The sequence below is a fragment of the Dermacentor silvarum genome, chromosome 6 (genome assembly GCF_013339745.2).
Source record: "Dermacentor silvarum isolate Dsil-2018 chromosome 6, BIME_Dsil_1.4, whole genome shotgun sequence".
Taxonomy (NCBI): domain Eukaryota; kingdom Metazoa; phylum Arthropoda; class Arachnida; order Ixodida; family Ixodidae; genus Dermacentor; species Dermacentor silvarum.
Genome location: NC_051159.1, coordinates 74442947 through 74453548, shown reverse-complemented (window position 1 = coordinate 74453548; position 10602 = coordinate 74442947). Strand labels below are relative to the sequence as shown.

The following is a 10602-nucleotide window of genomic DNA, read 5'->3' as shown; positions in this document are numbered from 1 at the left end:
CAGAACGGGGATGACGCTGGGACGACGGCCGTGAAATCGACCACTTTCTGTAAAAAATTGCCGACTTCTCATTTTAAGCCTTATAGCTGTTGATGATCACAGGTTTCAGTTCGACGGATTGCACCTACTATGGTAGAGTGAGATCTCTCAAACTCGACTACTCCAGCTCGGATCGCAAACATACTGCCAACTTATGCCTCTGAACGCCGAGCGAGAAGCTAAATTTAGCTACGATTGCGTCATGCTTGGCGCGACAACGGAGTTCATCCGTGCACGCAAACCATGTGTGAGCGAGCAATCCTTCCATTTCCTCTAGACAACAGTATCAAAGTTAGGCGCCTGATAAGTACGGTAGCAAATATGTAGGCAATAACCGTAACTCGAACCTTGTTATAACATCGTTATCTCCATTGAAATCCTTGTATTTGAAATGAAATGAAATGACGTTTTGCGTGCCAAAACCACGAACTGATTATAAGGAACGCCGTAGTGGGGGACTTCGGAATAATTTGGACCACCTGGGGTTCCTTAAGTGCACCTAAATCTAAGTACAAGGGTGTTTTCTAAGTACAAGGCTGTTTTCGCATTTTGCTTCCATCTAAATACAGCCGCCGTGACCTGCATTTGATCCCGCCACCTCGTGCTTAGCAGCCCAACGCCATAGCAACCACGACGGGTCCTTGTATTTGAAACACCGCTTTAACGAAGTACATTTATTCTGCCAATTGAAATAACGAACTAGGTTCGTCTCCGAAACCAAATGTACTGACCGTCGTGCACCGAGCGTATCGCTTTCCGCTTGGTTCCGCATAGTCGCAGCAGTTCAAAATTTACGCATCAAATGCACCGTCGAGCAACACTGGTCTTTCACACCACCGCGTGTAGCCACGCGCACTGTGGCACTATCCGCGATCGCAATCTCAGAGGCCACGCCTAGCTGCGCCACGCCACATATCCATGACGATGCCTGCGTGCGGCCTGCCAACAAACCAATGCCTCCACTTCTCTTTCTTTTCCTACCATAGAGTTAGTATACTAACTCTAGAGGAAAAGCTGGGCGAAAAAAGTGGGAACCCCGTAGGCGTTACCATGTTGCTACGACACATTTCTGTAGCACTAAAAATATTCAAAATATTATGAAAAAGCAAGCACTTACACGTAGGCACAGACGTTTTAAGTTCATTACGTATATTTTTCAGAAAGATCAGATGGCTATTTAGAAAGTTTTATGTAAAATTTACGGTGCCTGAAAGGCTGCGTTTGCAGGCGCATTAACTAGATGGCGCTACCATACTGACAGAGGCTCGGGATCGCGTTGATTGCGCGACTCGTCTGAACCGCATCTCGTCGTCTGCGCCTGCACGCCTGCATATAGTAGAAACATGGCAGCGCCCTTTGCGGTTCCCGATTTCAATACATTAGCGCTATGGGGAGCTTTTCCTCTAGAGTTGCTTATATTAACTCTATGTTCACTGCGGCTCGCTGTGCTGGCTGACATAGCTATGTGTCATCTCCGGATTGCTTCTAATTACACGAGCCTGCAAAGCCAAGTCGGCACGCTCACGCACCAGACTCTGACAGAGTTAAGCAAAGAGAGCGTCGGATGAGATAGTCTCGCTTTAATTAACGGACCGAACGCGTCCGTGTAGACGGCCGACAGTGTGTCTGGCCTGTGCCAAGCTATATCGACTGTACACTTCGACGGGTTCGCGACGTCACGCGGAAGTGAAATTATCTTCGAAAGTCATGGAGGTCGCCCGAGAATACCGCCCCCCGGTGCGTAGTCGGTGCACCGTATTGGTGCCACGTGCTTCTCGAACACGACGGTCGTAGTTCCCATCGTAGCTGTTTCGCCTGTTTCACGAAAATACGAGCGAGCTAAGTGGAAAGCGGAAGCAAAAGACCATCGCATTGGAACGTAAGGATGCTATCGTAGTCTTTCGCGTTGGGTGCTAAAAAGTCAGGTGTTTCACACGCCGGACAGTATTTGCTACATTATCAAAATTTCATTGCATACACGGCCGCGTAGCGGTTCGGCAAGCCGCGCAGCCGTAGTATTATTTTCGTGTTTAAAGTTGTGCACGCCAATGGGTGTACACTGCAGTAAAGGGCAACATTTGATATAACGAAGTTATTTCGGCTTCCCCTTCAACTTCGTTATAACTAGGTTCGAGTGTAGGATATGTCTTGGTTACATGAGGCTTCAGTCAAGCGGTCCCCTACGCTGACAGAACTGAAAGACGCTTCACGTCAAAATATCTATTGGTGTCTTACGTTCCAAAGCCCTTGTTTGGCTGCGATCGAATGCCATAGTGGAGGGTGGTGGTTTAATCTTGACCATCTTGCTCGTCTAACAGGGACATTAAAAAATGTAATTATGAGGTTGTACATGTCAAAACCATTACATGATTATGAGGCACGCCATAGTGGAGCACTCCAGGTTAATTTTTTACCACCTGGGGCGCTTTAACGTGCACCCAATGCACGCTTGAGAATTGCACAGTTATGTGGTTGATATGTTACAAATGCTGCCTATAGACAGAAGTAAAAATGGCAATGGTGCGCGATCCTGCATGGTACAACTAACCGATTTCTCTCCGTCACAGTCCAGAAAGTTCGAAGCCTCTGGCATGCCTCTACGCAGTGCGAAATGTAGGTTAGAGTGTAAAAGCATTTTGAAGTTTTAAGTGTACCAGGAAGCTTACACGAACGAACTTGGTGCTATGCGCCCCGTTTGAAATGGGACGAATTGATTATCATCATCTATAGACAGTGCTGACGATCAAGCCTTTTTACCTTTTTTCTGACCTGCGCATGTTTGCCTCTCCAGCCAAGCGGCGCAGAACTACGTGGGGGCAGCAGCTCAAGCTATCGTTGAGTGCTTGGCCAAGAATGCACACCGGTGGCTTTTTCCATCCGTTGCCTCAAGGAAAAGTGCCAACGTGGTCGTCGGTTTTCCGCCGGGAGAGGACACCTTGGACAACCTGAACGCGCACTATGCACCCTATCTAGGTAATTAACCAGAACTCCACCGATTGATTCTGGGTGGGAACTGTCATCTCTGTACGTACAGACTTTCGTGATCAGGCTTTCACGATCACTTTTGCCCATTTGTGCATGTAAGTCGCTGCTTGCGACCGGTCCACGAATCATGCAGCATCCGACAGTGGATGTCATTGGTTCCCCATTTTCGCAATAGAGAAAGCAAGAGCGAAAGGACAACTGCCTTAAAGTTTATATAATGAAGTAGTTAAGTCTTTTTATGTGCCTTTTAAGTTTAGTTAAGTGCCTTTTATGTTCGTCCTCAACGCGCGCTAATTGTGCGAATCCCTTCCGTTGCGTTGCAGCTGCAGGTGCTATCCACAATGAATTCCTACCAGACGATTTGGAAGTGATGAAGACCAGGAAACAGCGACTCAACATTTCCCACGTTCACTTTGACCCGTCCAACATTGACGTAGTGGCATCCGGAGACGGGCTGGTGATAGTGCCGGCTGGAGCTGTTTTCGCCTACTACCGAGATGGCGACCTTACGGCGATCAACCTGGGCCGCCTTGGGCAGATGATCGGCACACGTTTTATCTAGAGGTGCTCTCCTATTTTCGTTATTTGACACGATGGTCGGAGTTCTTTCCAACATCAATTTGTGAACGGCATATACAGAGCTATTATGGGTTGATCTGAGATGGATAATCCGTGTGGCTAGCAGAAGATGCAACTAAGTGAGTGAATGAATAGCGAGGGCTGTCGATAGCGAGGTGTGGATGTCAAATGTAACGCAGGTAAAAACACGTCGCGCGTGTTTTCTGCAGGTTCCGGCTGCCCAGAGAGGAGCTCAATCCCGAGTGCCTCCCGCCGGCTGATTCAGAGACAGACAACGTGTTCGAGACTCTGCTCACCCATCAGTGCACTCGAAGAGTATTCAGTGTCAGCGTGAAACCGAATATGAGCACCGCCTTGTGGCTACCCATGTATCAGCACATGACTCCTGCCAGACAGTTGTTTGTTGCTGCCTACTTCAAGACCATTTCACTCATGGAGACGCTCAAAGGAAATCGTTATACTACGCGTTGCTTAGTTGCTTTCTTTTATTATGCGCAAGCGTCCACTCTGTGCAATCGGCGAAATTATGTTTGTCACCTTGTCACCGCGAGGGCAGCGAGCGCCGGAGGAGGAAGGCGCCTGGAGGCGGAGAAGAGAATCACCGCGTTCGCGTCCTTTCCGTTCTTTGACGTCCCGGTTCTCGCTGCGCACGTTCGCGGCGTGCATACGCTCGAGCGTAACCCGCGTTCACGACGTGAAATGTCACTGGAAGTTTTTTTTTTTTTTTTTTGCAGTTCGAACAGATTTTCACAAAGGTGCCTGGAGCCCGTACCGTAATCGGGCTTGCTGCGCTGGCTTACGTGAAGACGTTAACGTTACTTTCTCTTCAAATCACAATGTTCAGGAGGCTAATCACAAAATGCACTAATTAATTTTTGTCAGTGTTCACTTTAGCGTACACGCTGCAACTGCAAAATTGGAGCCGCGTCGTAGGCTCTCCGGTAATCAAGTGGCCAAGGACCAAAAGCTCAGAAAGCATTAAGGTTTCCACAATGCAGGTAAGCCTCCGAGCCTTACCGACCTCCGTCCGAGCTCCCTTACGTCATGCTTGGGTAAGCTGTTCGAGCTCGTCGTGCTCAACCGCCTCCAGCCCTATCTGGAGAATAAGAAGGAATAAAGCCTGGCTGGTGAGCGGTTGCCATAGCTCAGGACTCCTTTGGGCCCTATCTGAAATCTCGCCATCTACTCCCGGATTCTATGTGTGGTTTTCGCCCGCATCCCCTTCACCTAAACGAGGATGGGTTGGAGAACATCACCCCTTATAGTACAATTACCAACCTAACCTTAGACATCAAAGTGGCGTTTGCTAAAGTCGGTCATCTAGCCATCCTCACCAACCTTCGCAATGCGCATGTACCACTACATCCGGGCTTTCCTCACAGATTGTACTGCCCCTGTAGAAGTCAATCACCTACGCACCAAACCAGTCCAGACGCCCAACAGCGGCACGCCACAGGGCGCAGTGTTATCCGCTATACTTTTTAATATTGGCATGATGAAACTTCTCCAAGAACTCAGAATCGTACCGGGATTACAACACGTCATGTATACCGGCGATGTAACCACCTGGGCCGTCCAGGGGTCAATCGGCTTCCACTAAGATGCCTTTCAACGAGCTGCGGATGTAGTCCAGAGTTATGCCCACCAGCGCGGTATCCAATGCTCACCAGAGAAACCAGAATTGCTTTCCTTCCGCCGAAAACCCCAATCAAGCACCTGCGAGTGGCCTACCTGAATGCAACTCGCCGTCAACGGCCATTCCATCCCAGAAGTTAGGCAGCTGTGAGTCCTCGACCATCACCTTAAACGTGATAGCGGCGATACCCTCACCCCCAATGCCTCACCCAGACGCTCTCTCAGGGCATCAGAATGATCGGCAGAATCACATCAAAGCGTTACGGTGTCACAGAGGACGTTATCCGACGAATAAGCATCAGTCGAGTGACCTACGCTACTGCCTATGTCCCTCTCACATCCATGGAACTCGACAAAATTGACATCCTTCTCAGGGTACAGTTTACAAATATCAAATAGAGACTGGGCCTTTCGAACGGTACAGCAACCTTTTTTTCCTGGGGTGCCTCAGAGTGTACACCACTGCAAGACAGATCTTTGAGGCCCACCTGGCCAGTTATCGCGAACACCTCCTCCTCATGTTTCCATGTCACAAAGTGTCCTTCAATTTTCCTACCATGTAACTAACGTGGAACACTGGCTCCGCCTACATCATACCCCTGCCTCCCATATTAGAGAGCGCATCAAAATGACTCCCATTCCGCGGAATATGTACCCGTAATTGCACTCTGAACGCCGCCGTGCTCGCACTACATAATAGATAGTGAACTACCGAGCACTACGTACACGGACGCTCCCATTACTCCAGCCTCTGGGAGATAGCCTCAGCATCGTTTGCTCACATTACCGTCACGGATGCTGAGGATGCAGCCATCGCCCTACCATCGTTTGCCGTCCTAACCACGACTACGACCCATTCATCTCGGATTCGCAGGCTGCCTGCCGCAATTTCGCGTGAGGTAGCATCAATAGCACTGCCTACTGCATGCTCTGCCATGCTTCCTCTCTTTCCACGGAAATAGACACCTTCGCGTTAGCCTCGACTTACCCTATACACTCCATACTACACTTCGACTCGATAAAGTTTCTATAATTTCAAAAATTAGAGGACGCTTAAGCTTCGCCTTTAAGAGTGGAACACGATAGCGTTATCGGGCCCCGTTCTCATCACATTTTTCTTTCAGTGGGCTTCACTGCAACACCGACCGTGGAAAAGCCAGCTTACAAAGACAAAGCTTACACCGATCCCCTTAACGTCGGCTTCACTTTTAAACAGAAATGCATCGCTGGGAAGACGTTTTTCCAGGGGCGATATAATATCAACTTATATTAAAATGTGAATGCCATAACACATTTCTTAAAGTTTTTATTAATCGTTTTCTATTGCCCCAACGTGCTCGCGTGTCCAAAACGCATAAGGCAGGCGTAGTCCCAATTTGACCTGCCGTAAAGTCCCTAAAAAAAATAAAGTAGCGCCATTCGTGTCGCCCATGCAGGCTCCTCCTCTCCCGCGTGTCTTGCAGATTGTAAATGGAGCCAGTTGAGGGGTGGCATGGCTGTTGGCCGAAAAGATGGGCTTGTTCAAATCTTTCCGCTAAACGGACTAGAGCGCTGCGGTCTAAAGCGATTCATTGGAAGAGTGTTCGAGAGATAAATACGGCAAGTATCATGCTTTGTAGAGCCGCTTCTGTAGTAACAGAATTATGTAGTAGTAATTCTGTAGTAACATAATTCTGTAGTAACATAATTCTGTAGTAACATAATTAGTAACATAAACATAATTCTGTAGTAACATAATTCTGTAGTAACATAATTAGTAACATAAACATAATTCTGTAGTAACATAATTCTGTAGTAACATAATTAGTAACATAAACATAATTCTGTAGTAACAGAATTATGTTTTCTCCTACATTCAAATTACAATCCGACGCCACCATGTCTGTAGATTGTGGTTAAGTCGTACTTTACCATTTTTCTGACGGATTTCACTGTGAGAAATTCTATTTTTGTTCACCAAAACCTTGTACCACGTGGAGGGCCTGCGCGGTCCGAGTGGTTCGGAAGGATTTTCTTCTTCGCTAACATCTTGCGTCACGCGGGGGGGCCTGCGCGGTCGGGGTGGTTCGGGATGATTTTTTCCGCCACTGACGCCGACGACGCCGCATTTTCTGCGACACGGCGCCCTTAACGCTGCCGCGTTAATAGGGATGAAGTTGTCGCCTGCCGGCAACTTCAGACCAATATATTATCGCACCGCAAAGTTTTATCATGATATTCACTGTACCCTCTGCTAGTACAAATGTCGCCATTGCAATGAATATGCGTAAACGCGCAGGAAAGGGTGGTTTCGCAATTTTCTCTTACCCTCATTGACCCACAGAATTCAAGGTTTTCCCATATATCACCCATAGTATCCACTTGCCACCCCTAATTATAGACTTCGTAAATGTTTTTGTCCTTTGAGACACCGTGAAAATAGACACACAATGTTTCCGAGTGCGTCTATTTCCGCTAATAGCTTCGCTGTAAAATTAGCCCAAAACTCTATGCTTCTGCAGAGATGCCGCACAAGGAACCAGGGCTTGGAGGCCAACAGCGAGGCGGACACCCTGCGAAGGCTGCGCATTTTTACCGACGCGTTCGCCTGCCAGGTGGCGGAGCCGTCCTGCGAACTTCCGTAGCGCACCAATGTTTATGACAAATACATATTCCTCACGGACGAAAGTAACATTTCTGGGTGTTTCTGCCATATCGCTTGTCCTGCCATATCGCTTGTCCCGAGCAGCTTGCAGCTGCTCTTTTAAAGCGAAGCTATCTAGGCGAACCCTCCCGGACTTGGCGGCGGCGGCGCTGCCAATGCCTTGCTCAGTAGCTCACCGTTTGAAGCCCTGTCCCAGCTCGGGCCCGTGGCTCCACGCCAGGCTCGGCTCTCGCCTTCGCCTGGATGACCAAGTCCCGTCCGGTCCCACGACTGTAGAACGGGCCCGGCGAGGGCCTACAGGAAGAACTGAGTACGGGGCTAAAAACTTACATTGCTTAGGTGTTGTATTAGAATAAAACTGCAGTGACCAGAAAACATTCTGCAAAAAGCAAAGGGAAAAAAAAAACTTTTTCTTCTTCCGACAGAGTGCATGGACAGCTAACATGAAAAGGCTGAAAGGGGTGTTAAATATCTTGGTGCAAGACACTTTATTTCAAGTTGCAGTGACCATTTTATGTTCTAAACACCAATGATATTACACATTAAAAAAAAGTGTCAATTTCATCAGGAGGCGAATCTATGCCAGCGATAATGTTTTGTTGTTCCGCTCAAGCCCCTCGCATGGTGCTTAGCAATACGCAGAGGCGACACGCCGTGACTCAACATGCGAGACAACTGCTTCTGCACAGAGGGAACCGCGCGCTTGCAGCTACAAGCAGTGTTACAACGCTGGCGCAAGGATGAACGACGGCAACGCCGTTGAGGTGTATATAAGAACATAAGGTGTAAGCCATATACGGGTACTGCAGCACACATAAAACAAGTGTGTGCGTGTGTGCGTGTGTGTGCGTGTGTGTGCGTGTGTGCGTGTGTGTGCGTGTGTGTGCGTGTGTGCCTGCGTGCGTGCGTGCGTGCGTCGGCATCGTTCTCTCAACGATACCGCGATGAGCGCCCGAGACCAGTTCTTGTTTGAGTGCCCGGATAACGGCTCTGGCTTTTGACTCAAGGTCACTGGGAGGTCCCCGACAACGGGAGCTAAAAGCATTTCATGCTTAATATCAAAAAGTTACACCAATCCGACGCCTATTATGGAGAAGAGGTTGAAGACGGCGGCACCACAAGCAGCAATTAAAGACGCCATATTGTAGCCATTTCATGCTTACATGTACTCTCGATTGCGGGAGAGCCAGGGTTTTTTTTTTTTTAATATGTATATTCCACTTACGAACTTCTTTAAGGTTTCTGAAGCAAGACTTGCGTTACTAATCCGTTGTCATGATTTGAATACCTTGTGACGATACTTTTTAGGTGAAAGGACAACAGTTGCACAGATGTTAAAATAGCAATAGTTAAACCTACCTCGCTTATGTCGACAGGCGATTAAAAGAAGCCTGTAAGGAATGTTGAGGCTTTAACAGAGTTATCATATATCAAGACCTCTATGCAGTGCGGTTATTAGTTATTCGAACACGTATTTTGGCAAGGTCCCAGGCAAACATTTTCTTTAGACCGCAAGGCGACTAGGAACGGTTATAAAGGTTAATGGCGTCCGACACGTTTTCTAACCAAGAATGCACAGTGTCCGATCGTGTGATCACAAGCGGCTACATGCACCAAGAGTAAGTATAGCAACACTGTACCTGCCCTACAGCAACACTCGCCCGGAGGTTTTTGCATGGAAGGTGGCACGCTAGCTTTGAATAAGCGATTTATAAAGATTTGCAATGTTACGTGGCGTCCTCTTTTGCGGTATTGCTCTCACGCGTCTGCAATCTACTGCTTAATTTTTTTTTACAAAACGCTTCCGCCTACTCAACACCTTGTTCTCTATCTCTCCATATCTCTATTATTCAACTGAAGTTTGTTCTTGGAATAAAACTAGAAATGAAGGTCTCTCGAAAAATACAACCTTGTTGTGCACTTAATGAACAGACGTGATAGAATAAAATATATTCGGACCCGTTTAAATGTAGTTGTGCTCCTATATAGTAAAGAAATGTAATTAGCTTATTCTCTGTTTTATTAAACAGCATACCAAGTACTCCTCTTCCCCCTTGCTGTTAATGCTCGTTTTAATGCAAATTAATTGCTTTTCTTTTTCGTCTTTGTGGTAATAAGTTCCTTCCCGTGTACAGCAACACAAAGTCTTAGATTTTGACAAAGCGTGAACAGCCTTAAGTTCGTCTATTAAGCTGTCATTGGAAAACGTCGGTGTACACTGGTTGGAGGAAGATGTGCTAGTTCTTCGTGCTTCTATGGCGTGACTATTGAACCCAGTCATCGCATCGCCTGAAATCAAAGCGTGCTACTTATCATCACATTAGTTGCCATGGGACGCATTTAATGAGCACTGCCAAATATTTAGAATCTTGAACTCGCTGTTGTAATAAGCAGCTAATGACCTAGTAATCAGGTCACGGAACCTCGTTTCCTTCAGCGGGCGACGGGTAATTATTTGGAGTCCCTTGTTTATACAGACCACTCCGTTTCTTTTTACAGAGCAACCAGAGAGGCGTAACTCCGTGATAGGCTTCGTAAACAAAGCTGGTCACGTGATCCCACAAAACGGTGACGCTCATGCTGGCGCGCGAGATTCGTGTTGCTAGTTATTTTGATACATTTACGTACACAGGTGCCGCACGCGATGTTGTCGCAATTTTTCTCATCGTCCTCATTTCGTCGTCCAGCGGTGACGATTTTCTGCATGCGGTACTTGCCGC

At 47.5% G+C, this 10602-nt stretch overlaps 1 long non-coding RNA gene across 1 annotated transcript; it reads left to right on the top strand.

Moving 5' to 3' along the window:
- The first annotated feature begins 2928 nt into the window (after positions 1-2928).
- LOC125946260 (uncharacterized) lies at positions 2929-4015 on the top strand. The gene is made up of 3 exons (XR_007467508.1): positions 2929-3012; positions 3354-3588; positions 3813-4015. It is a non-coding gene; the product is annotated as an uncharacterized LOC125946260 (long non-coding RNA).
- Positions 4016-10602: the final 6587 nt, after the last annotated feature.